General features: G+C 41.2%; 1 protein-coding gene across 1 annotated transcript in view; it reads right to left on the bottom strand.

The window, feature by feature from the left end:
* IL20RB (interleukin 20 receptor subunit beta) overlaps positions 1 to 22,780 on the bottom strand; it is a 194,983-nt gene that overhangs the window by 108,841 nt on the left and 63,362 nt on the right. The gene's annotated exons all lie outside the window — the stretch shown is intronic.

The raw sequence follows: 22,780 nt of genomic DNA, 5'->3' as shown, positions 1-22,780 counted from the left end.
GGCTGTGCCTCTCCTCACACAAAAGGCTGCAAAACCCCTTGCGTAGAGTCGGGCCAGGTAGGGAAGGAAAGGGACCCTGGGGACTTCACACGAAGGTCTGCAAGTTTCCTCAACCTTCCAGAACCTGGGCACCAAAGTATAAATGCTGGATCCCAAACCACACAAATTCAGAACTCTACTGGGATAAGGACACCCTGTCAGGAAGAAGGACTGCTGTGCTTTCTGAGGGTCTGCCACTCTGCACTGCATTGCAGTGTTGGTCTACTGCTGCTGTCTGCTGAACTATAGAAGGGAGTGCCACCTTTCTGCCGTTGGCCTGCTGCTCCTGTCTTGCAGGAAAGGGACTGGATTCGCCCTCTGTTCCTGCCCTAGGAGTCTCCAAGGGCTTTTTGGCTTGCCCCCGGTTCCCGCAGAGGTCTCCGGCGCGTCAAAAACCTCTTCATGTTCACTTTATCTTCACTGAAGCATTCTCCCACTCAGCAGAACGCCAAGCTATCTACTAAATCTCCCCGTGTGCCAACTTCCCCGTGGGCCGGCTGCTCAATCCTCAAGGAACTGCCTGAGTGCGGCCTCATTGCTGGGCCGCACTGCCTGGAGCTGACTGAACACAGGTCACGCTCCCTGCCCGAAAGACTACTGCCGCATCTACTGGCCTCTGCCCACACTGTCACGAACCACCTGAGTGTGGAACACACTCCCCTCAAGGAGGACTGTTGATGCTTAGGCTGTCCCTGCCTGCACTAACTTGAGCCCGGTTGTGACGCGGGCCGCACTCCCTCATCCCTGCTCCGAGTGCTGCTTCAGGGCTCACTTGCTGTACTCCGACCACATCGCTGAATGAGCGGGACTGTGGCTAATGGGTCGGAAGACCTAGGACTCATCGGAACCTTGAATGTCCACTGATCCGCACTGTAGACAACTTGGGAGGAGAACCCATCACTACTCTCCGTGCTCAGCCCCCCAGTCCCCCGGGACCGGGTGGGTGTATATTCCGCCATACTCCCTATAATAGGAGTGCCTGCACTTTCTCGCCGCTGTCCAGGGCCCCAGGACTCACTTTTCTCCCACCTCAGTGTTACGGATTGGGCATGGTAGGAACGCGACTGCTCCCCGATCATCGTGGTGAACTTTCAAAGGATTATTCAAACAGCCTCACTTCCTTAGTAAACTAAATCCTTCTCAGCATAACCATTGATTAAGTTATTGCCTTTTTGTAGTGCTGGTCTTAATTTTGAGTGAGAGAATTATTTTCTATTTTCTATTTTTCTAACTGTATCTTTTTTTGGTGGTGTCCTTCACTGTGTTATTGTAATTAAGGGTTGCACAAATACTTCACACATTACCTTCTAAATTAAGCCTGCCTGCTCTGTGCCAAGCTACCAGGGGGTGAGCACAAGTTAATTTAGGTTGTGTATCTGACTTACCCTGAATAGGACTGTGGTCCATGCCCAATTTCTAACAGAGTCTCACCAAAAGGGCTTTTATTCTCCACACAGCAGTTAACTGTGTTAACTGTGTATGTAACACAAGATGATTTGGGCTTTTTATCATCAACATCAAAGGATCCCTAAGAGAGCAATGTCCTGACCTCATTTCAACTATACCAACAGTAATAATAATAAGGAATCAGGGAAGAATTAAGGCCTCATTAGGTCGCGATGGAGCTCAGGAACCAAAAACCCTCTCTTTGTCCACAGGAGTACACCTACTACAACTAGACAAAACACTTGATCTCCTGGGAGATCTTTCATCAATGACAGAATTAGCCTGCAATGCTTTTGAAAACTGCAGTAACAGTAACATGAATACTAGTATGCCAATTTCTCAGGTATTAGATTCGCAAACAGAGAGGTCAACTAATAATCCCACCCTCTGATATACCTCCATAGAAAAATTGTTGTCCAGACATTTTCATTTTTTATTTGTGTTTTTTGATCAATAGAGAAGTCCTTTAGCTTGAGTAGGCATTGCTGACCCAGGCCAACTTTTTCTGGTCCACATTTTTAAAAATGGCAATGTGTTGCAGTGATGATGTAATATTTCAGGAACCATTAGACCTATATACCTCATTTTGCATTTAGGTGTCAAAACATAGGTTTTAGGGGGTCACATAGCCTTATAGAGATATAAAATAACTCCTCAAAGCAACCCTTCTGCCATTTTCCAAAATGGCAGCTATAATAGAGGATGAAGAGAGAGAGACACACATACACACACACATATATATAGATATATAGATATAAATATATATCTATATATATATATATATATAATATATATAATATATATATATGAAACAAGAATGTTTTTCAATCCCTTTATGTACACACCAAACAATATTTTTCATCTAAATATGAAAAAAATAATGTTTATCATTCCTGTTTTAGACACATCTTCATAGCCCACTTTATATATCTGTTTCGGCAATCGCTCGTGGTACATTTGCAGAATGTTGAACATTTAAGAAGAGCATATCGACACAGTCATCTTTATGTAGCACAGGTTTTACAAGCACATGTACATGTAAGTTAGGTGAGTAGAGGCTTTAAAAACTTTGTAGGTTTTAGAACTCCATAAATGTCTTACTACCCAAATTTACTTTGATATTTCTCTACATATCCATGATCCAAAACATTTACACATCTTCTGATGAAGTAGAAAGCTCTTTTAATGTGTCCACGTGCAGACTATGACGTCAGTGGAAGGTCACTTAGCTGGACTGATCTCTTGGACTCAGTGTACCAAAGATCGTCAAATGTGTGACAGTCAGAACTTGTTTGCCACACATGCACAAGGTATTTTCTATGTCTTTAAAGCCACATTCTTCTTCTCTCCCAGCAAATTCTTTTAGACAGTTTACAGGTTCAGCGGTTAAAGCTCCAAGCTTTGTTCCAATTTTGCTCAGTGTCATCACCCGTAAGAATATGTGTCTTGATAAGAACAATGGGCATCTCTTGGTCAAGTTTCTTGTACAGAATATGAAGCGGGATTAAGTGTCTTTTCTCGCCTCTTCCATAACATATCCATAACTCTGACCATCATTAACTATGAGCATTGCATAAAATCTAAGTAGCACAATAATAACATCTGTTTCATTTGACAGTACAATGACTTGATTGGAACCATTTCGAACAGCCCACCCAGCATGTGGCACAACATGAACGTCAAATTCCTCCAATTTGCTAAGTTCTTGAACAATATGGCCTGTACCTTTTGAATATATCTCTGCAGACACCAACTCCTCACTGACATCATTCCACTTGCAATAATTGGAAATTCAGTGTTCACTCAAGCATCAGCAATGTTTTGGTGAGTTACCATCTCCAGGTTCATCTTGTTCGATGTTGATGACCAGAATTTATCAAGTTGCACAGGTATAGGTGTCAAATTTTTGATGCAGGAAAGGTCAACTGTTCCACTTATAGACATTCATCCGATTCTCTCACATTCTTTGACAGACAGTGCAAGATAACTGTCAAAGACAATGTGCAGTTCTTGCAAGGTGCACACTGACTTTGATATCTGTAGAACAGTCTGAACGACCTCTCCGAAGTTTTGCATGGATGAAATCTTGACCATTTCCAATTGTGATATATAGTCCACAACAACAGCAAGTTTGAATGAGGACACCTTTTCAAATTGAAATTCTTCAGGTGAAAGGTTTTTTCCGAGCTCTTGTACACGTTTGCGCTTCACTGGTTTGGTTGAAGCATCTCCATCGAATAATGTGTTTGTTGGAAGAAGATCATGCAACGGAATGTCCTTGATAAATTCACCCCTTTCTTTTGCTACATCCATCTCTCTATGTGCTTGTGAAAGTTGTTTTTTGTAACTTGTTTTGTTTTGACTGGTTGGACAAAACTCTTTCTATGACAAAGTATAGAAGTTAAGCTTTAGTGATTATGTCAACTCCTGCTTCAGTCATGAGTATAGTTTCTATCCATGTTCCAGGACATCTAGTAGACATGTTTTTATATTGTTATCCACATATTGTTTGGTCACAAAGTTGTGTAGTCACACAGACTCAGTCCTTTCAAAGGGATTTCCTTGCTGCTGCATGAAATGAAGAAGGCTGTCAACATGTTTATTGAAACCTTCCCCTCTCATTCTCACAAGTTCATGGTGAGGAACAGTTTCACGATGGTCCATTAATTTTGAATTTGTCATCTCTCTGGAAACATTGAAAATAGAGAGGACTTCATGGTAAAGTAGCTGCCACTGAGCAACATATTCATTTTTACATGTCTGACCAACAGTTCCTGTTAGAAATGAGGTTCCTGGTTGGCTATGGTATGCACCTTAGCCAGACAGAAACCACCACTCTAGTCAGTGCGAGTAAGTTACACACCAAAGATATCCTAGTCTCACCCCCAGTAGCTTGGCACACAGCAGTCAGGCTTATCCCAAGAGGCAATGTGTAAAGCATTTGCACAACTGACTCACACCAGTGACACAATAAATACACCACAAAAGAGACTCCAAACATACGTATATATAAAAATATAGTATATTGTATAAAACATAAACAAAAGAGGCAATATTCATGTATACTGTGCACATTATGCAAATCCTGTGTCTGCCTTAGAAATGGAATGGTGTCTGGCTGCAAAGCACTAGAGTTATAAGCACAGAGAAATGTCCACTTTCTAAAAGTGGCATTTCTAACATAGTAATAAAAAATCCATCTATAATAGTAAGCAGGATTTCTCACTACCATTCCAAACATACTAAACATGCCTGGGCTATTCATCATAGATCAGGAGATACCACTTAGACGTATGTCAGGGCATTTCAAATGCAATGCTATGAGGGGAGCAGCACTGACAGTAGTGAGAAACTAAATGGGCTGGTTGTCACTAGTAGGACATGGAACACATAATGACATGTGTCCTACCTTTTACATACACAGCACCCTGACCATTGGGCTATCCAGGGCCTACCTTAGGGGTGGCGTAGGTGTAGTAAAAAGGGAGTTTAGGCCTTCGCAAGTGGCTTGGCTTGCCAAATCAGTGTAGCAGTAAACTGTACATGCAGGCCGTGCAGTGGCAGGCCTGGGGCAAGTTTAAAAGGAAACTTCTGTGGTTGGCACAATCAGTGCTGCAGGCCCACTATTAGCATTTAATTTATAGGCCCTGGGTACATGTTATATCACTTTACAAGGGACTAATGGGTAAATTAAATAAGCCAAACTGGTTTAAATCAATTACACAAAGTTGCAGGGGAGAGAGCACATGCACTTTAGCACTAATTAGCAGTGATAAAGTTCCTAGAGTCCTAAAGCCAACAAAAAGAGGCTCAGAAAAAATAGCAGGAGAAAAGCAAAATGTTTGGGGATAACCCTGCAGAAAGAGCCATTTCCAACTATTACCTTGGATCTTTTTTGTGATCTCTGAATTGTCTGTTCCAGTTTCATATTTGGATCCACGGCATTGAACCATCCCTCTCTGTCTTTCACCACAAAATGTATTTGGATTATTTTTCTGTAGAGGTATGGTTTTTCCACCACTAGCTTCTTCACTCTTTCCAAATACCAGGACCCATATCTCAGATAGTTTGTGCAATCAAATTTGGGAAACACAGTAATGAGTGACTCCACAGTCTTCATGTGCAGATCCTACTCATCTTCCCGATCAGCATGTACCAAGTTTTTTAATGGAGCCATCATGTGTAAAACATTTCCCCAGCACTTTCAACGTTCTGATTTTTCTTCACATTCTTTGCTAAACTCTATGAACTTGGTTTTCAGGTATTCTGATTTTGAACTGAGTGTATTGAATATTGCCTGGTTTTGCATTATGTCTTTTGAATGAAGTGCACCCTGTGCCTTGTTCACTTCTGAGATAAGATATGCAAAACCTAATTTGCCATTCTTGTTCCAGAAAGCATTGCAATTCAATGTTTTTATAGCCTCAGATATGATGACCCATACCTTGTAACGAACAAACATAATGATTCCGGTCAATACTGACTGGACAGTTTTGCTTCCAAAGATTTCAGCCTCAATAAGTGCATCATCTATGCCACATACACTGAGATACATTCCTGCACACCGCAGCACAACATTTGTGATGTGGAAAACGCCCATCATTGGATAAAGATCATCAAATTCTACTGGATTGCTCCTACAAATGTCAACTACAATACGCAAAACACCTTCATCGCAGAACATTGGCAGGATAGACTGGTCTTCAAGCTGAGCATGCACATTTTGGAATTTTTTTAAAGCTGTGTGAACTGTTGCGTAGTTTGTGACAGGAGATGGTATTACTGGATAAAACACAACCTTCTTCTGTGGGACGTACTATGGGAGAACAGAGCATGAATTTCAGCCCACTGAACAACTGGCTTTTCTTCATCCTTCAGTCTGCACCGAATAAGCAATATGATAAATTAATTTAAATCAGCTTTGCGGAATGCACTGTCAGGCAAAAGAAGATCCATGTCCTCAGCCACTTTTAAACTTTCTGGTAGACTTAGACTTGTTGATGGCTTGTGATTTTACACACATTGACAAGGCAGTTGGGTTATAAGTTTGCAGCTTTGTTTCTTTATGCCTACAGCTGTACTTTATTGGTATAGTCTTAAAAAGGCACCATGGTAGTACCATGTGTGCCGGATGTTCCAGACAAAGAAGAGCTATCTTCAAAATCAAAATTATCAGGAGCAGCAATTGTAAATCCTTTCTTGGTAAAGTGTCTTGGAAGTGGTGTGCTGTTGGATTCACAAGATTTTACAGCATGAGCTGCTAACAAGTTCTTGCTCCTTACTATGTATTATAACTTGTTGATAGACCAATCCTTTTCATTGGAATGATTAATTCACTACTTTTGCACTTTTCATAGATTCCAGCAATCACGTATAGAAGAGTTTTCCTTTTGCTGTGATGTAATTCATACAAAAGGATTTAGAAAAGACAATACATTTGCACAGCATAAGCCTGTCGTTTCATGTGATTGGCTTCCACTTCTTTGCTTTTGTCTTCAAAGCCATCATCAATGTTGGCTTCTGTTCCGGCTATCTGCTTTGCTGATATTGAACAATGATGTAAAAAATGTTAAGACAACATGAGGCATTTTTGTTGACTTTCATGATTTGCGGAGCTTGGGGACATCACAATGTTTGTCATTAAGTCCAAAATCTAAATCTTTCAGGATCTTTCTTAAAATGGTGCCTGCTGGTTTTACAGCATCCTATGATCTTATTTGGCAGCAAGAACTTCAGGAATCATATAAGCTGAGAACACCAGAGGTTGCTCATTCTTTTTGTTAGGCTGACAAAAACGAATTCTGTCATGTACATTTTCACCACAAAAACCTTAATTTCATGATTTGGGATCAATACAATTTCATCAATGTTGACCATTATTTCTCTGATCTCACTGAGTGTAAACCAGTAGCCAGCACTCAAGAGTGGCTTTAAAACTTAATTTGTTTTTTCATAGAGCGCAAACTTAACCAAAGACCTGCACTTACACTGCTGCTGGAAGCTCATTGTACATTCATATTTTTGAATGTAAGCATGCATGCAGTTTGGGTGGGCAAACAAATCCACTGCAAGTACATTCACCTCACTGTTCAGATCAACTACTCATCTTAAAACGTCATCTTGGAACAAACTAGCTGCAGATAAAAATATGTTTGCTGTTTGAGACTCATGTATTCTGTACTTTGTTCTTTCATCAATCCCTTTGGCTCTTGTTCTGGCTAATCCACATATATCACATTGAAGATCTCTGCTTTCTGATCAGTTGTTGGAGGTGGACGAAGGGTAGTCATCACTTTTCTAAGTGGATGGGCATTGGGTCTGGTTGTCGTCGCTTTTTCAGAAGACTCAGTTTCCTATTGTGATTCATTGGTTTCTGTCTTTTTTGCCACATGTTTTTAAGGCTTTTTCCATTGTATCTTGTAGCACTTTTTTTTACAATGAAATATTTGATCCTCTTCACCCATCAGTTTCAAGCATTTGTGAACTTCGTCTTGTCGTATTTCTGCAGCATCTTGAACTCTCTTCTGTCCAACCACAGTTGATGTTAGCTTTTCTTTTGGATTAGTTTGGCATATGACACATTTCTTTTTGTTGAAGGAGTCCTCAGAGTTTTATAAATGGCAACACTCTTTCAGAAGGTAAAGATCCTCTGCTACCACCTGCCTCATGTTTACAAATGTGAATCAACCGAAAACCTGAAACAAAAACAATATTAAAATAAATTACCAATATGATGGCTAAAACGCATAATTATAGTGCTGCCATTTTGGAAATGGCAGAAGAGTTGCTCTGAGGAGTTATTTTTTGTCTCTATAAGACTACTAGCCCCCAAAACCTATGTTTTAACATCAAAATGAGGTAAAAAGGTCTCCTGGCTCCTGAAATGTTGCATCATCAATGCAACACATCTGCCATTTTGAAAAATGTCATCCAGAAAAACAATTGGCCCAAATTAGCATTGCCTACCCAAGCTAAATTTCTTCTCTAATGATAAAGCGAACCAAGTCAAATATCACTGCAAACAGGGAATACTCTCAGAGCAATCACAGATGAAAAACCCCAGTTAGATGTTGCAACGCTCAATAGGCATACTCATGAGGCAAAGACTCAACCACTAGAAACAAAAGACCCATCCTTCTCAAAACCAAAGCTAACTAGCGCAACAAAATGTAATAGTTCTGAACCTCAGCCTAAATCGAAGCTTTTTTTTTTACTAATCCAACATGTTCATCTCCTAAGCTGTCATGGAAAAACAAAAAGAGACTGAAAAAATGTACAAGCATAAATTCAGTACTTATTGTGCAGGCTGTCAATCACTCTGCCACAATAAAATTGTTTCCAATATTTGCAACACAAAGAAAAGAATAATAAAATAAAGCCAATAACTGATCTTAGCCAACAGTAAGTGCTTCTATCTGGCTCCATACACAAAGACAAGTTATGTTACAGTGAAGTTGATCTTTAAGTTGACACAGCTCAATGTCACTCTAGTCAAATGCAACCTCATATGGATGAGGAGACAGAGACTACTTTCAGTAACAAACTGCCCCCACTAAATGGGCAACTGCTCAAACATCAGAGGAATCAGCCACAGTGGATAAGAAGAACATAAAACAAGTTCAGGTATATCCAGGACCTACTCTAAAAAACAAAAAAACACAACTAAATCAATCCATATAAGGCACCATTGCATCAATACATCTTAGTCAACCCAGGTGTTAGTGCTCCAGAAACAGAGACTCAGTATGAGAAGGAAGCAGAGGGTGATGAGACAAACACGAGCATCTCCCAACATCATCTAAATATAGCGAGTTATTAAATAAAGGAAACATATCGCATAAGATCCACCATAGCTGAGGGAAATAGAACCTCTACCTAACAGCACTCAAAAACACCAATAAATATACATCCTCAATCAGAAGATGTTGCTGCATATAGGTTCATCTCGCAAGATCTTTTCACAAACGTTTTTATATGCCTGAATATTGGTCCTGTGGCCCTGAAGACATACTCAATAGACAACACATCTTAAAACGTCTGAAGTAAGTCCCAGTGTTATCACACATGAAATCTAATGATATAACTTGAGCTGTGTTTTAAATCAACAGAATAGCAACGCAACCAAAGACACAGTAGTATCCCCAGCCATGGGAAAACTGGTTGGGAACACAAGGGCTACTTCTTGAACTGGAAAATCTAAATTGAATAAGTTGAAGCAGAAAGATACCTTCACGTATTAAGGCAAGCTACAACAATGATCTTGTCTTTAAAAACAATCACAAAATAAATTACAGCGGTTGGAAAATGGCCCTCTCTGAAGTGTCACCCCAAACCTTTTGCCTTCCTTCTCCTCTTTTTCTGACCTTGTGCTGGATTTAGGACTTTGTGCACTTTACCACTGCTAACCAGTGTTAAAGTGTTTGTGCTCTCTCCTTAAAAACACGGTAATATCGGCTCATACCCAATTGCCATATTTAATTTACTTATAAGTCCCTCGTAAAGTACACTACATGTGCCCAGGGCCTGTAAATTAAATTCAACTAGTGGGCCTGCGGCACTGCCTGTGCCACTCACATAAGTAGCCCCTTAACCAATTCTCAGGCCTTCCATTGTAAGGCCTGTGTGTGCAGTTTTACTGCCACCTCGATTTGGCATTTTAAACCGTTTGGCAAGCCTTAAAATCCCATTTTATTTCATATAATTCACCCCTTAGATAGGCCCATTGTGACCCATAGGGCAGGATGCAGTGTATCTAAAAGGTAGGATATGTACTTGTACGTTTTACATGTCCTGGTGGTGAAAAACTTCCCAAACCATTTTTCACTATTGTGAAGCCTGCTCCTCTCAAAGGCCAGCATTGGGATTTCCCTTATATACTGTTAAGTGATAATTTCTGATCTGAAAGGAGTGATGTTGTCATGCTTGGTATGTTTGGAGTAGTAGTGAAAAATCCTGATAATGATAAAGTTGGATTTAACATTACTATTATCGAAATGCCACTTCTAGAAAGTACAAACATCCCATTGTATTATGGTCAGCCTAAGACTATAAGACGGAAGGGGAAAGACCAGTGCTTAATGACGAGTGCTATCGGAAAATTCAAGGGGACCCCGCAAAAGAAATCCAAAGCAAAATTGCATATATTTTGAAACAGGCATTTGATGAAGGCTACATTGCACCTTACAAATTAGATTTTTTTTTTTATGTGAATCCAAGAATACCGGTTCTCTACTTGCTTACCAAATTGCATAAAGATCCAGATGTACAGCCAGGACGCCCACTAGTACTGGGCTGTGATTCAGTGTTGGAACCTATTGCTATATAGGTAGACATGTTTTTGAAGCCTTTAGTACACCAAGTCCCAATGTACCTCAGGGACACTATAGATTTTATTAATAAAATTGAACATTTGTAAATTATTCCTTTGACTCAAAGATTGGTGACCTTGGATGACATATCTCTGTATACTCAAAAACCCAGAGAGGATGAGATTGAAGCAATTGAAGCATATTTGGAAAAGAGTCCTAGGCCACATCGAGTTACAACTAGCTTCGCCCTCAAATTAGTCTGATGTGCTCTGCAAAGTAACTACTTTTAATTTGGAGAAGAGTACTTTGTACAAGTGAAAGGAACCACAATAGGCTGACCCTTTGCTCCAGAGCTGGCCATATTATTTATGGCCAAATTTCAGGAACAGTTCATATATCAAAATAACCGATTCTCCCATCAGATCTCTTAATGGGTTAGGTTTATTGATGATATTTTTTGTGTGTGGACCAGAAAAGAAGACTCTTTAAATCAGTTTTTTAACTGGCTAAATCATAGTTCTGTTGACATTAAGTTTAGTTTGACTATCAACAGTTCTACAATTACATTTTTGGAGATTGTAGTGGTTGAAAAGAATGGATGCTTGCCAACTACTTTATTTTCCAAACAAACAGACTGTAATAAGGCATTACACTATGCCAGCCAACATCCTCGAAGCCTCTGTGATAATTTGCTTTATGGACAATTTTTGAGGGTCAGGAGAAATTGTTGGGAGAAAAGCGAGTATTTTCTTCATGCCAAGATGTTGGTTGAGAAACTAAAAGAGATGATCATGGCTTGGTGGACCCCACGAGAACCTCTTCTGGCGAAAAAATAAATCAGGATGGACTGGCTGGTCTGTGTGTCAACATTTTGTCCTAAGACAAATCAATTCAAAAGAGTTATCAGACAAAATTGCCATCTGGTTGAAAAATTGGACAAATCTTTTGAGAAGCTTTGTTTGCTCTAAAGAGGGAACATACGATAGGTAGATAATTATATCGGGCTTATACACCACCACCATCATTAAAAAATAATTTGTGCAATCTATGGAATTTACCACCTTTGAAGGGGCATTTCAAACGCGCTACTAGAGTTTGTTGTAATCAAACAATTGTAAGTTCAGTGTTTACACACAAAAATATAATCTGGAAACATAAAACCTTTTCAAATTGCAAAATTAAAAATGTTGTGTATGCAGTGAGTTGTCAGTGTGAGAAACTGTACATTGGGAAAACTAATCAGGAGGTTCACCAAAGGATCATCCAGCATAGATCAAGAATCCAACGTAAAGTAATTGTGTCCCCATTTGTCAATCATTGGATTGAAATCCAACATACTGAGAGGGATCTGCATTGGACTGTTCTAGCGGTGTTACAACCTGACCCCTGAGGAGGGGATGCTGATAGGAAGCTCGCTCTGAAAGAGGCATACCTCATTTTGTATTTCAATAGCATGAGTGATGGATTGAATGAGATGACTGAACTGCAGAATTTGTCACTGGTGAATACGATGTAAGTCAAACGTGCTTAGTGCACTCCATAGCCCCCAAAGGTTTGCCATGTACAAGCCAGGTATGATTGTGTAGAAGAAATAACTATATGTCCCAGAGGGCTATTAACTAGAGGCTCTAGGTCATGGAAACAAGCTTAAGCATCAATAACCAATCAGCTGCAACGTGATCGGAAAGGAAGTAGTGCAAGTTCCGGTGTAAATCAGCCTCACATAAAGAAGGTGGGAACAGGCGATCAGAAATGCCACGCCCGCTTTCATTGAATGCATCGAGAGTGACATGGAAAGTAAGTTTAGATTTGGCACAATTTGATTTACAATGTTGCCATAGCAGACACGGTTTATTTGTGTGCAAAACAGTGCACATTGAATTTTTAATAGGGTGTCATACCGTGGGTAAGGGTTGTTCATCTTATAGTTGGCAACAGAGCACATAGGAACCCTGGAATGGAAGTTGTATGCCCTCGGGGATTGGAATCATTGAACTATCTACTTTTATAAAGTATTGCACAGTTTACCACTTTGGGACAACATTCGAAGTAACTAAGGGGCATATTTATACTCTGTTTGCGCCGGAATTGCGTTGTTTTTTTTTACGCAAATCTGATGCAAAGCTAACTCCATATTTATACTTTGGCGTTAGACCCGTCTAGCGCCAAAGATCTTGGAGTTTGCGTCATTTTTTAGCGTGGACACCTACCTTGCGTTAATGATATGCAAGGTAGGCGTTCCCGTCTAAAAAATGACTCCAAGGCATGTGCGCCTTATTTAAACTCCCATGCTAAAATGACGCACAGGAGTGGGCGGGTCAAAAAAATTATGTCCAGCCGCTTTTGCGTCATTTTTTAACGCCTGGTCAGGGCAGGCGTTAAGGGACCTGTGGGCTCGGAAGGAACCCAGAGGTGCCCTCCCATGCCCCCAGGGACACACCCTGCCACCCTTGCCCACCCCAGGAGGACGCCCAAGGATGGAGGGACCCATCCCAGGGAACTTAAGGTAAGTTCAGGTAAGTATTTTTTTTTTATTTTTTTGTGGCAGAGGGGGCCTGATTTGTGCCCCCCTACATGCCACTATGGCCAATGACCATGCCCAGGGGACATAAGTCCCCTGGGCATGGCCATTGGGCAAGGGGGCATGACTCCTGTCTGTGCTAAGACAGGAGTCATTTCAATGGGGGTTGCTAGTCAAAAGAAATGGCGCAAATCGGGTTGAGGCCAATATTTTGCCTCAGCCGTGACTTGCCCCATTTTTTGACGCCCAATCTCCATTTTCCCCTACGCCGGTGCTGCCTGGTGTGGGTCATTTTTTTTTACGCACACCAGTCAGCTGCGCCGGCTAACGTCATTCCATAAATAAGGCGCCCGCATGGCGCTTTGGAATGGCGTAAAAAAATTTTACGCACAACTGCGTTGGCGCAGTTGTGCGTCAAAAAGTATAAATATGGCCCTAAGTGCTCAGGAAAATAAGGCAGTACAGTGATGAAGTCACATTTGCATAGAAGTGGAAGCCGTAGTAGCGTCCCGTCCCTTTTGTTTTTGTCTTTTAGAACAGCGTTGTGTGCCTTGAGCCAGATTACGGATTCTATCATCAATTAAATTTAGATATCAAGTGGTGATTATCATGGATTATGGTGGAGACGCTAAACTGGTTGTGGTTGAATTTTTTTTTATCACGGAGTACAGGTAATGAGCCCCATGTTGTTTTTTCAGGTTAACCCATTTGAGGAAGGTTTCCTCATAGGATTCCCAGACAACATTAAATGGACATGAGATAAATTGGCAATGACCTCAGTCTTTTATTGTCTGCCCCCTAGCGATGTTGAGTTTAGTGGTATGAACAGTGTTTGTTTTTTGTTTTTAGTGATCAACAGTTCTGAGTCCTGAGGAGAATCCTAAAAAAGGTTACGGGTTTGAAGCGCATTAACAAGTGTGCACCCAATGAGTGCATAAAATAATAGACGCTGGTAATCAGAAAGGAAATTACTTAATGTGAAGAAAGTTGTACCCCTGATCTCATCTTGTGCAGTACTAACTGGCTGTGGTTACCCATTGAGCAAGGAGTTTTAAGTTATTTGTGCAGTGTGTAACAAAATAGTATCTCCTAGTGGGCAACTAAATCCAGAACTGACATATTTATTTTTTGTACTATATGTTATGCTTTTATGCAATGTCATTGTTGTGATGTGGGGTGGGGTGTAATGTATAGTAATGTATATCTATGACATATTCCCCTTCTTCTTTTGTGTATGATAATCTTTATCAAAAAAGTATTATGATTAATGACTCAAAATAATAAATGGTGATCACTGTTATTGAATATAGTGGTCATGAAGGAAACTAAGGGTGTGGAGAAGGAGCGTCAATACTGACACTTGTGAGATGTTTGAACTATTAGTGGTCTAGCCTTGCTGACTTATAAGGGCCCAACCCCTGATATAGGTGGTATACTTTTAGAAAGTATACATTTCTCTGCTCTTACTGTTCTGTTTGCCTTACAGCCTGTCTCCAATACACGTCTGGTCTGTGGTGGGTGACAGCTCACCTTGTGCATTCCATCCAGAAAGCCATACAAACAAGCCACTTAGCTGCATCTGCATTCATCTGCATACAGATGGGTCTTCCTGGGCAAGAAGGGTGGAGGGGCTCTCACTTACACTTTAAAGGGAAGTGGCCTGACCCCACACAAAGGACTCTAACACACCCCCCCCCCACACACACACACACACACAGATCTCCTAGTAGACAGGACATGGCTGAAAAGGAAACTGGTGCACTTCAAAAACACTCTTTGAAGTCTCCCCCATTTCAAAGGAAAATCTGGGTATAAGTACTGGGGCTCTGACCCCCTCAAATCAGACACCTATGGACCTACAACTAGAGTCTGTCAGAAGGAACAGGGTGCTGCTCAAAGTACTCAAGTGCATTGCTTTTCAGGAAGAACTGCTTTTCAGCTTGTTGTCCTGCTGCTCCATGACTCTGCTGGAAGGACTCTACTTTCCCACAACGAGTGATCTCCAAGGCCTTGTTAGCTTGCCTCCTGTTACAAAGTTTCAGGAATATCAAAGACTTGAACCATCCACACCTGAGTTCTACAAGCTGTAAATCAGTCCTGCTTCGGAAGTGAGCCTATGGTGCCTTACCTTCTGTGGTGTTCATCAGAACTGCAGCAAAGCCTTTACAAAGCCTCGCCGTGCAGCTGCCAGCCTCACAGGACTCTACGCTGCAAAGCCCTGCAAAGTCTCACCGTGCAGCTGCCAAAACTGACTCACAGCGACACTAGGCCCTGCAAAGCCTCACTGCACAGCTACTCAGAATCAACGCAAAGCAACACCAAGCCCCGCAAAGCCTCATCGCACAGCTTCTCAGAACCATCACTGGATAACACGAACCCTCGCAAAGCAACGCTGTGCAGACCACGCACCAGGATTAAAGGTATTGTGTTAAGCTGGCCCAAGTGGGTCCCTGTAGCCGGCCTGCACTCCATCGCAGTCAGCTTGAACTTGTGACTTTGTCCCAGTCCAGAGCAACCAGATACCCAGTTAAAGCTAAATGTGACCCATCTTGTCTACTAGCAACCTCATTGAACATTAACCTAATGTAAATAGCCAATGAAAATATGTCCCTCTTGGTTCACATAAAAGTCTAGAATGTAGGTTTTCCTCAAGAGACATGGAGCTTGAAACCATTTCTTCCAGTGGGCTATAGAGAAGTTTCAACGCCAGCAACAAAAAAAAGCTTCACCCGGTGGACCAGCTGGAGGCCTTGCAATATATATAGAAAATAACCATCAGCACATCATCACTGTGGACTTGTGAACTAACTTCACATAAGCAGAAAAAAATAATATCTCTAATAAAGCGTGAAATGCACACAAAAAAACTGTACCATGCAATATTTACAAACACCTGTATACAACAATCATGAGCAAGATAGTTCAAGAACTCCCAAAAATATTGGGCAAACTGAGAGAGGAAGGTACTTACATCCTTTTGGCTTCACCTTAAACCTGTTCTCAGAATGCGACCAACCTGATGTGGTTGCATGTGACAATACTGGAGAATATCTCATATTGCATCAGTATATTCTAGGATCCAACTTAATCAGTTCTCTTGGTGTGCTGGACCTTCAAACTTTAAATAGTGCTTCTGAAGGCATCAGTATTCTAAAGAAAATTAGATGGTCCCTTGAGAGCCAAAATGTAGTTACTGAATATCTAGAGAAAGGGTGTCTACATCCCCTTGGCAATGCGAAGTCATTATACTGCACTGGTGACAATTTATCATTGAAATTATTTGAGACAGTGTGACATCACAGAGTTATGTTAAATCAATTTGCCAGAATGTCCAGTGCCCGAAATAAAGTTCTTAAAAAAAAGTTAGTAGGCGACTTAGGATAGTGAAACTATGGAAGGTTGGCTGAACTCCTAAAGAAGAAATTAAAAAGTAAGAACTAAATAAAAGAAACACGCATAGGTAAACCAATGAAAACAGCTGCAGCAGCACAAGGTTTGTCAAGCAAAAAACAGGTTTGTGTTATCCAGTGACGGTTCTGAGAAGCTTTGCGATGAGGCTTTGCGGGGCTTGGTGTTGCTTTGTGTTGATTCTGAGTAGCTGTGCAGTGAGGCTTTGCAGGGCCTGGTGTCGCTGTGCGTCGGTTTTGGCAGCTGCGTGGTGAGACTTTGCAGGGCTTTGCAGCGTAGAGTCCTGTGAGGCTGGCAGCTGCATGGCGAGGCCCTGACCCAGGTGTTAAAAAACGGCACAAATCCTGTTGGGCGCCATGTTTTAAGGCCCGCCTCCTCCTGTGCGTCAAAATGACACGGGAGAATAAATAAGGCGCACATGCCTTAATGTCATTTTTTGCACGGGAACGCCACCTTGCATGTCATTCGCACAAGGAAGGTTTTCACGTACAGAAAATGACACACACTGCTTAATTTTGCCAAAGTATAAATATGGAGTTAAGTTTGCGTTGGATTTGCGTAAAAAAAATGACTCAAATCCGGCGCAAACAGAGTATAAATATGGCCCTAAGAAGGTAAGAAGATATAGAGGCTGAAACAAGGATGTGTTCTGGCACCATTGCCTTTCAATTTTTACATAGTGGATGTAGGAGCAACTCAGGAAGATGCTGCGACTTTCCAAAGTGTCTGGCTACAGCTTAACACCGTACAAAACACAGATGAAACTATGATACTTGACAAAACACCCACTGGTTTGCAGAGAAAGTTAAATAAGTTGAGTGACTTTTGTGTACCATAACTTGACTATAAACAGAGAAATAAAACTCAAGTGATGATCTTCACCCAGAAATGTTTTAAGAAGAGTAACTGGTATCTTATCAACTCTAGGCTTGAGCCAATCCCCACATATAAATATCTAGGTGTATGTCTAAATGACCAGGGATGACATAAAAGTCAACTAACTTCCAAGTAAACAATAGCCATTGAACTGAACATGTTCTCCCTTAAGAAGACAAGCACATAACTTAACCCCTTTCTGCAGCTTGTCAAGAGTAAAGTCACGCCCACATTAACCTTCAGTCAAACAACCTATCATTGAGAGTGTGCTAAATGGCTGGGCGGGGTTCACTGCCTGAAATGCAGGCGGCTCTTTAGATCACCAGACAGCATATCTCAATCTCGGGTGCATTTAGTTTGCACGTTTGTGAGCAAGAAAACATCCCGAGAGCCTTCTTCATATCATATTGTGTAAAGCTCAGAGTGGTGCGGGAAGGGTCGTTACCACATCTACTGGGGAAGGCTGTAACAACAAGTGGAGCAATTATTTGAATGACTCACTTGCATCCTTGCAATTCATCAACATTTCAAACATTACCACCTTCCCAAACAAAAATACCGGTGATAAACCAAGCAAAACTAATTTACGTCACTGACGACTATTCTAATTATGGGAAAGACTTACAGATGGATGATAAAAGGCACGTACATAAACAATGAATCACAAAGAATAGGATTTTGCACCATCTCTGTGAGGGGCTATCATTATGACAATCTAGGGGACAGAATAGAGATCACTTGCCGACTATACCAAAGAGATAGTGAATCGCTACTTCATATCGTCTGCATTTGCCAACAAATGGTAGCTCCAAGATTAACATTCCAGTAGCATTCTGTTTTTCATCTAAAGCTTAGGCTATAAGGGTGCCTGGCTGGAACAGACCTTAGCTGACTGGCAGCTTCACGAAATTGTTTGACGTTGTCTTACTTGAGAACGTGTCAAGTTAGAAGTGCATAAAATGCGAAACGCTGCCTTGTAGCCCAGACATAGGCTTATTCATTCTTTCTCCTTTCCTCTTTTTAAAAAATATTTTTGAATGGTAGTACGTAAAAATTTTTATTGCATTATTAGGTAATGATTTTAAGTAACTGAGAAATAAAACGTTTACATTACATTGCGTACTCCCAGTCTTCCAGTGGTCATCACTGGTGTCTGATAGCCAGCACTGGCAAGTGGTGGGCATCACAGGCATAAAAATGGTAGCCATTAGTGCTGAAAATGGGGACGTAAAGGTATGAAGTCCCGAAATGAGGCTATGCATGACAAAGTCATTTACCATCTGTCCATGTCAGTTTAGGAAAAGTTAAGATTTTTATATTGCTGTATTGCTATTTGTGTGGCCGTGTAGTGCTTTCCCGTAAGGGTACCTTCACACAGGTCTGTATCTCTCTGTTCTCTTGGAAACTATGGGACTTATTTACGAGCACTTGGTGCCGCAGGTGCGTCACTTTTTTTGATGCACAGGCAGTGCATAGTACAGTTCCATATCAACAAGGCCAGGCAAAATCCACTTTGCATGGCTTTTCTTGGCCTCTTAGATATGGTGTAAGGCAACCTAGCAAAACATGCTGTGTTGCCTTACACTGCATCAGGGAGGCATTCCATGGGCATTGCAGTGGGTTTTCCCAAGAATCTGTAAACCAGGGACTACATCAAAACGGTACACTTCCCCAGGGGAGGTGCAACGAGAAGAAATATGTTTATTTCTCCCCATGTTTTCCTCTTTCTATGTATGCTGCACACATAGAAAGATGAAAAAGCTCAATGGATTGCTTTTGTGCAGGGTGTGTTCCTTCCTGCACAGTAACAGTACTGTCTGTGACGCAGGCATCCTTGCACCATGGTGGAAGGGGGCCTGCATCGGTGCTAGGCAGCCCAGTATGCGCCAGTGCAGGGGGAGAGGACAAATGCACAGTATCTTGTAGATATGGTGCAATTCTGATCTTTCTCTGTGGCCACTTGCTGCTCTGCCCTGCGCCACAGGCCTTGTAAATAAGCCCCTGGGTTGACTATTGTGGGCTGTCTTGTTGTAGGTCCGTGATACTCAGCTACATGGAACATATGGGCTGTGCTGTAGGTGTGCTCAGTCTTCTGTCTTTCTGTGGGTTCACCTATCAACTCAAGGCAGTTACAAATTAAAGTATTTGTTGGAAACAATTATTGTAGTTACTCAAGAAGTAAACACTGGTACTTTATGTTGAATTTTACGTCTTCACAGAAAATGACAATATGATGTTTCTGAGGAATTTCACTAAAAGTCAAAACTGTATGTGGGGAGAAGTACTGTATTTTTATAAACCGATACTGCAAAATAACTGCGTTCATACAGTAGATAATTTTAGTGATAATTTGTGCTAAATTGTCACATGCATTGCTGATGTTTTGACATCATTTAATTGGTCACAGCCGCACCTACATGACGCCAGGGCAATTATTTTTCGACTCACGTGGAGGTATTTAATGAGGTACATTGATATTTTTTCATGACATTTGATACTGATAAACATAACTGCGGTCTCATACCAGTCTAACTGAGGAGATACGACTTTTGTCTGAATTTATAAGGGCTCCCTAAAGCAACTGGGCAATTTTGGCCTTTAATATGTATCTATATGGATAGCTGTGCATTCTACTCAAGACTGTAAGATCTATGTAACAGCTTATTTTTACCCAATTTCTCTTTGGGTACTGTGAAAAACTACTTGCCAATGGCAATGCTGTAAATGGAGCTGAAAGGCAGAGGCGAGGGAAGGTACTTAATTCATGCCAAGTTGCATATTTGGATTTATTTTATCTCTGTCAATATAACATATTGTTTCCCACCATTTTAAATCTTTCATGTGCAGGAGGGGAGGGACTCACTCAGCAAACCATTTTTAAACTGCCTAACTGTTGCTTTTCAGTCAAATTCCTAAGTTAATCATGCCTTAAAATGCACACTGTGGATCATTTTTAAGGGGGAAAAATATCAGGAGTGATTGGGCCTGCTCTCTAGATCTGGGTCCCATTTTCGATATTCGCATTGGGGTTCATGACAACATTGCTACACCACTGTTAAAGAAGTGTAGTCTCCCTATGTAATAAAAATAAGAATGTACTTCATGAGTAACATGACATTCTGCACGTTACATCACACAGTTTTGCATATTTCGAAGTAAACAAGCAGTAGCAAAGCCAATCGGTCTCGCTTTGTCAATGCTTTTGACTTTGCCATTGCTGTATGCTTTAAAAACTAACATGCACGGGCAAGCCAATAGCAGAAGCTGGGCAGCTTTCACAACTGAAATACATGAAAAAGTATTTTCTATACATTTAAGATGGCCATCATGCTGGTGACCACACACTGCATAGAAAATAGCCTTTTCTAACTTGTCAAGATGGCCATCACATTGTGTGTATGACGTGCTATATAAATACAACTACAACACAGAAGGGCTTATTTACAAGCCCCTATTGCTGCCAGAGCATTACTTTTAGCGACTTTCCGGTAGCGCTGTGCTATTTTCCATATTTACAAGATGGCGTTAAGCCACTTTGCATAGCTTAATGCCGCCTTGTAAATATGGACCCCCCTCAACGCAGTTTTCTGCGGCAGAGGGGCATGCAATGGGTGTTGCTGCAGCACACATCGGGAAAAACACCATTAACGATGGTTTATGTGCAGAGAGGTGTCCAATCCTGCTCATAAAAAATCATTAAATAATTATGATTTGCTACTTCTATATGCTATATTCTGTAGCGCACATAGAAGTAATAAATCGCTATTGTTGATTGTTTATGTGGAGGAAGGGACACCTTCCTGCACATAACCAATCATTCCCTGCAACGCAGACACCCTTGCACTATGGTGCAAAGATGCCTGCTTTGGCGCTAGGCAGCTAATTTTATAACCAGTGCTAGGGGAAACACAGGGGTGCGCTGTATTTTCATAAATACGGCACATTCCTGTGTTTGTGAAATGACACAGTACGGCGCTGCCAATTGTGATGCAGCGCCGCATCACTTTCTTGTAAATGAGGCGCAGAGTGTTTTGAAATATTTTTTCATTAAAGTAACTGTAACTTGCTTCAGACATGTTTTTCTGTTCATGAGAAAGAAGGAGGAAGGGAGAGGCAGACAAGGGGAGAGAAGTGGAGAAAGGGTTAGAGCTAAAGTAGCCAGTGTCAGATACAAGAACAATATAACAACACTGGGGAAGGTAGAAAAACACAGAGGGGAGGTTGTTGAGGAGATATGGAAACAGCACAAGCAAGTGCATCAAAATAAACAAAAGAGACAAAAAGGAAGGAGCAGGACACAGAGATTGGACTATAGAGAGAAGGAAAGGGGCCAGGGAGCAAAAAAGAGCATAAGCACATAGTAGGGAAGGAAGAAAATGGTCAGGAGCAAAACATGCATCCCTATGAAGTGCTAAATCATAGCTAGCAACGAGAAAGGGGAAACGAGTTCCATGATGCCAGTGGTGGTAGGATACAATTCGGCCAAAAACATGCTCCATAGGTTGTACAAACAGAAGGCTAGGGAGGAAAGCTATCCAATAAAGAGTAGGAGAAAGGGTTGACCCAAAGAACACTCTAGGTAGTATTGTCTAAAATGCTGCCAGCAACAGATAGCCCAAGCTGTCAGTAGTGAGAATGAGAAGTGCCACAGTCAAAACTGTCATATTTGGAGAGCCTCAAGAAACTTTCTCTCTGACACAAATAGCCTGATTCACAAAAATCTTTATACATGTAAGTGGAATACACGTGCACTGCAAATGATCTGCCAGCAGAAATCCTCTTAACCCTAATTCACAGAAGCAAATTGACAATTCTGCCAGGAGATAAACTCCTGAAGATAATGTGTCAGTTTCATATATTGCCGTTTGAACTAAGGATGAGGAGATGATATTGTCATGGGGACTTTGTGAACCAGCATTGTCTCTTAACTTTGTGGGTAATTTTAACTGTTTTGCAAGTCATTATTTACACCTTAGAAAGTTCTTTACAAAACGAGAGAGATTTCCTTTACAGGACGGGAAGTGAACAGTTCCATGGGTGTTTGGGGAAATTAGTTTCTTCATGGGGAAAAATATTTCCCACATGGAAGAAAAGGGTTTTTTTAAATGTGCTTTTACACATTTCCATGATGCACACTCCAGCAAATTGTCCACCATAAAATCCACGTTAACGTGCATCCATG

Source organism: Pleurodeles waltl, chromosome 11 (assembly GCF_031143425.1).
Source record: "Pleurodeles waltl isolate 20211129_DDA chromosome 11, aPleWal1.hap1.20221129, whole genome shotgun sequence".
Taxonomy (NCBI): domain Eukaryota; kingdom Metazoa; phylum Chordata; class Amphibia; order Caudata; family Salamandridae; genus Pleurodeles; species Pleurodeles waltl.
Note: the sequence above shows the minus strand (reverse complement) of the source record. Positions and strands in the feature narration are given on the sequence as shown.